Below are 6,000 nucleotides of genomic sequence, written 5' to 3'. Positions count from 1 at the left end.
TATCTCTGCCCAGCTTGACAACGATTGAGATTACAGTAAATAAACAGAATAAAATGGACCTGTGCACATGCGGGGTATTATAAAGCAGGCTAAGAGCAGGTTTATTCATATTGTAGGCATTAATCTGTGGAGGTTTTGATGCTTCTGGCCCAAGGATGTTGGACATGGTCAAACTGCTGTGTCCAAGGGGAAAAGTGAAACTTTGTAATTAAATGGATGAATTCTGTTGTGCATTCTTCTCGCCTCATTACATGAGCAATAGAATGCATCGAAGAAGCAATCGTTCATTTAGAAATGACTTACAAATCACAGATGAAAAGATGAAGGCTTGTCTCAAAATAATAGTTCACAGACGGTACACATGCTCCTCTTGTCCTTACAGTTGGAGGTGATATGAAAAAACAGCAATTGTTTGGTATCATTTGGGAACAAAAGCCTTTATTTACTCTCCATGTTTAAACGGGACAACGAGAGGAAGGAACACTTTCTTCTTCTGCTCTTTGAATGAATGTTGAAGTTTGATGGAGATGAATGTGAGCCGGCTGAGCTCCAAGTTTACTGTTGAGACTAAATTAAAGAGCGAGATGTCCCAGTGAGTGAGTCATACCGATTATCACACAGACACGGAGAAAAACACACACAAAGACAAACCCCCTCCCCCCCTCACACACACACACACACACACACACACACACACACACACACACACACACACACAGGGACACCAATATACACTGAAAAAACTTAAGCACATGAGCTGAAGTCTCTCTGGATGACCAGCTGGCAGCAGTTATCTCTATCTAACACACGCACACATACACACACACACACACACACACACACACACACACACACACACACACACACACACACACACACACACACACACACGCACATACACACACACACACACACACATACACACACACACACACACACACACACACACACACACACACACAGTGGGGCTTGCATAGACAGACCACATGGTTGCAGGATTATAGTGGACCCCTGCTGGGCAGCAGCGCTGTCCTGCCTGACAGACACCTGTTTGTGAGTGACAGAGAAACATGTCCAGTTTAATTGGGGAGTTTTAATGGAGTTTTAATGGAGTGTATTTAAACTCCTCTGTGATCCTCTCAAGAACATCTTCATATTTATCACCTGGAAAAACTAAAGAATCACTAGCTTTGTTGTTGAAGAAAGGTGTTCGATGAACATCCTAGTTGGAGTCTGACGTCGAACACAAAGCAGACGTGTCCCTCATGGAGAGGATTCATCATTTCTTGCACTAAAAGCTCTACAGTTGAGGAGTTTATGCTGCGTATGTTTTTTGAGCATGAAGTTTACTGGAGAGCTTCTAATTCTTGACTGTTGCAAAACATATTTGAAACATAACTTTTTCAGCTGATATACAGACAAGCACACTTGTACTTGAGGGGAACAAACAAAAAGGCCACAATGAGTTTTGTTTGAGACAAATAATTAAAAACAAAAATCTATCATAATATAGTTTCCTCAATACTTTTATTTGACCCTTGTGAGCATGACTGCCCATCAATATCAGCATTAGAAGAGTTAGAAGGTCAATAACTTAAAACCAAGTCAATACTTTCTTTGTTAGTATTGTGACCGACAGGTGCTGGCTGGCATGTTAGCTGTTAGCTCCCCAGCTACAGTAGTTCACCTGACATCAACATGTGGAAACACACCCAGGATGCCCTATCTGCTCAGGCTGCATTCGGAGGTGGTCTGGGACGCCTGAGGACACACGAGAAGACATCCTCTGAATATCAGTCAAAATAAAAGCAGCTCCACGCGCCCGTGTTCGTATCTGACCCAGAGCTCCGATGTGTTTCCGTCACATTACAACGGGTTCAGTCGTTCACCTGAAGATCTCCGCCCGCTCTGCTTTCATCTTTTTATTTCCTCTCCGGTGTGATTGTGGATGTGCAGCCGAACTGACCCGTTAAACTCGGCTTATATCGTGTAATTCACGACACACATCAGACTCACCGCTGCGGGACAGCCGCTGAGTTCTTATGCAGTTTATTGATCCACAGCAGCAAAGACGCACTGTGCATCGATAATTAATTTATAATTAATTAATTAATCTGGCAGGAGTTGATCAGGCCCTGACGTTTCAGAAAACAAAATCTGAACTGAAGGCTTCACAACATTCACAAACCAACGGGTGACGTCACTGCTGGTTGCTGCTCCGGTATGAATATCTTTACAGCATCATCAGGAGTGGAGACATCAATCTGCATCAAACGGCATCTTGTTCACGTATTGACATGTGTTGACGTGTGTTGACATGTGTTGACGTGTTGACGTGTTAATGTGTTGACATGTGTTGACATGTGTTGACGTGTTGACGTGTTGACATGTGTTGATGTGTTGACATGTGTTGACGTGTTGACATGTGTTGACATGTTTTGACATGTTGACGTGTTGGCACGTGTTGACACGTGTTGACGTGTTGACGTGTTGACATGTTGACATGTTGACATGTGTTGATGTGTTGACATGTTGACATGTGTTGATGTGTTGACGTGTTGACATGTGTTGACATGTGTTGACGTGTTGGCACGTGTTGACACGTGTTGACGTGTTGACGTGTTGACGTGTTGACATGTTGACATGTTGACATGTGTTGACATGTTGACGTGTTGGCACGTGTTGACATGTGTTGACGTGTTGACATGTGTTGACATGTGTTGACATGTTGACGTGTTGGCACGTGTTGACATGTGTTGACGTGTTGACGTGTTGACATGTTGACATGTTGACATGTGTTGACGTGTTGACACGTGTTGACACATGTTGACGTGTTGACATGTGTTGACGTGTTGACATGTGTTGACATGTGTTGACATGTTGACGTGTTGGCACGTGTTGACATGTGTTGACGTGTTGACGTGTTGACATGTTGACATGTTGACATGTGTTGATGTGTTGACGTGTTGACGTGTTGACATGTGTTGACATGTGTTGATGTGTTGACATGTGTTGATGTGTTGACGTGTTGACGTGTTGACATGTGTTGACATGTGTTGACATGTGTTGATGTGTTGACGTGTTGACATGTGTTGATGTGTTGACGTGTTGACATGTGTTGACATGTGTTGATGTGTTGACGTGTTGACATGTGTTGACATGTGTTGACATGTGTTGACGTGTTGGCACATGTTGACATGTGTTGACATGTTGACATGTGGTGACGTGTTGACACATGTTGACGTGTTGACATGTGTTGACGTGTTGACATGTGTTGACATGTGTTGACATGTTGACGTGTTGGCACGTGTTGACATGTGTTGACGTGTTGACGTGTTGACATGTTGACATGTTGACATGTGTTGATGTGTTGACGTGTTGACGTGTTGACATGTGTTGATGTGTTGACGTGTTGACATGTGTTGACATGTGTTGACATGTGTTGACGTGTTGGCACATGTTGACATGTGTTGACATGTTGACATGTGGTGACGTGGTGACATGTGTTGACGTGTTGACACGTGTTGACATGTGTTGATGTGTTGACATGTGTTGACATGTTGACATGTGTTGACATGTGTTGACGTGTGTTGACATGTGTTGACATGTTTTGACGTGTTGACAGGTCTCAGCTGCTAACACACTCGGTTAAAGTTAATCAATATTGAATCAAGATCCCAATCTTCTCCTAATCTTAATCAACTTTAGGTTTCCTAAGAAGTGCTACAGATAACATAACGTGTCATTTGTAACGTGCCACCAGAATTAATCCTGAAGTGCTTTCTGGTCTAATCAGCAGGAAGATGTTATTCATCAGCACCTTTGGTTTTATGATGTGACACACTGTGGTGAAGGTTTAGGAACTATAACGACACGGTCAGCAGAAGATCATGGTTTAAAATCCAGCTGAAACAAACAGTGTGACATTTTATTTCGCCATTCATTCACCACAACTTCCTCCCTCTGCACACTTTGTTGTCCTGTGATGATGTCATCTGACTTCCTCCTTCGTTCCTGACAGACAACACAAACACGCGTCGTCCTTGTAGAAAAACTCATGATGTATATTGACAGAAGATATTGATAGAAGATTAAATGTATTGGCATTGAATAGTTTAAAGTTATGTTTCCTTGTTATGTTATTTTAAAATGTACTGTGAACTTTGTATTTCCAGCTTCTGCACATCAGTTGTATAGGAGCAGAAATGTTGGCAGACGAGGTTGTAAAATTAGTCAAATTTAAAGCTTTGTGTTTGTCATCTGTCATTTCTGTAAAAACACTGAAATTCTCTTGTTTCTATATTTGGATCTCAACCTGGCAGTAAACACATCATGCAGCTTATTTCTCACCCACAAATAAACATTTCTGACAAGTCGGTAAGGATGCATGCGTCCCAATGTCTCCTGGAAAGCTTCTTATTTAGCTGATTAGTGGATTTAGAGTTCAGAGCAGCGCATCCCTCTGACCCATGGAGGTTCAAAGAGTTACAGTTAGTCATAAAATTGTGTGACTTTAATTTGTATATTTCTTTGAAAGTAAAAGGGGAAGTGAGTTCAGAGTCGTTCAAACAACTGCGGTTATTATTCCCGAAACTATTACAGCCGAGAGCCCAGCAGCTCCGTGTGATCAGTGATAACGTCGCGTAGCAGTCGACTGAATTACCTTCAGAAAATGACATTACTTCACTGCCTCCAGCTAAACTAATCCCTCCCAGTCAGCGCGCTCGGCTCTGATCCATTTACACCTGATATCATTTTTGCCCATTACCTACTTACAGCTTCAAATTGCTTTCAACTTCAGTTTGGTCTCTGTGTGAAAATCAATCAGGCATGCAGTGTTGTGCGGCTCATTTGCACCGGAGCCTTCAAAGTACATTTTTCTAGAAACTTTAGAAGGAGTGTTTCTGAGCCCGTGTTAAAGTCACTGCTTTCCTACGTCTACTGAACAGTACTCAACAGTACCAACAGCTGAAATGGTGCATTTCCAGTACAGGAACCGTTCCAATGAAGGCTCTTTAGGAAATCAGGCCTTAACCTACATTATCACTGCAGGAACTCTTTTAGAAACTTAGGAACCGTTTTAGGAGCACAGGAACCTTCCTACTGATCCACTGCAAGAAGTTTGGAGTACAAACTGCTTTTCCACGTCAGACTTTTAATTAAACTCAGAGACTTTAATGTGGTCGGGACCTGCATGCACAAACTTAGGAATCTTTTAAGGAACTAAGGGGCATCATGTTTGTTTCCATCAGAAGACCCCAGAGTGAAATGTAATAGTTCCTGCTCAATAACAACTCCCTACTTTAGGGGTAATACTTACAAATCGTTTGCAGCCACTCTGAAGGGCGGGCCAATCAGCGAGCAGTTTCAGTGGTTAATCACATTTGTCCTGCCCCTTCTTCACTGTGATTGGACAGCTGGTGACAGAGACGAGCACAGCTCTGTGACCAAAAGAAATCGCCAAACTTTCAGCACTCAGCGCAGAATAAACACTCAGCAACTCAAGCTGCTGCCGTTCATTAAAACAATTTCAAAAATATTCTGTATTCAGGGGAAAAAAACATGCTGGTGGACACGGTAAGTGGTTGCAGCGGTTTCGGCACATGCTGATTGGTTAAAATGAACCTGAGGTCCACGACCGGTATGATGGAACAACTGTAAATGATTCCCTATGGAAGGTGGACAGACCATATTCACGGAGTGAAACATTTAAGTGAGCTGTGTTGATGCTGAAGAAATTGCAGTCAGGTAATAATTAGAGATTTAAATTTGTCTCTGCACTTGCGTTACATCTGACACATTGTTACCAGAAATAACTCTTTATTATAGCTTTAAGTATGAAAAACAGTAGTTACTGTCATTTTAGTGTTGAGAACTGTGTGTTTAACTCTCAAATTGTTTCTCCACTGACCCTCAACAGAAAAGCAGCAGTTTTATCACATGTTGTCTCCAGATTGACACGTCCTGTCCACCGTCCATTCACCACCTCTTCTGTCTCCA

This window comes from Embiotoca jacksoni, unplaced genomic scaffold (genome assembly GCF_022577435.1).
Source record: "Embiotoca jacksoni isolate LCO1_2020_lvr unplaced genomic scaffold, fEmbJac1.0.p SCAF_21, whole genome shotgun sequence".
Taxonomy (NCBI): Eukaryota; Metazoa; Chordata; class Actinopteri; family Embiotocidae; genus Embiotoca; species Embiotoca jacksoni.
Note: the sequence above shows the minus strand (reverse complement) of the source record.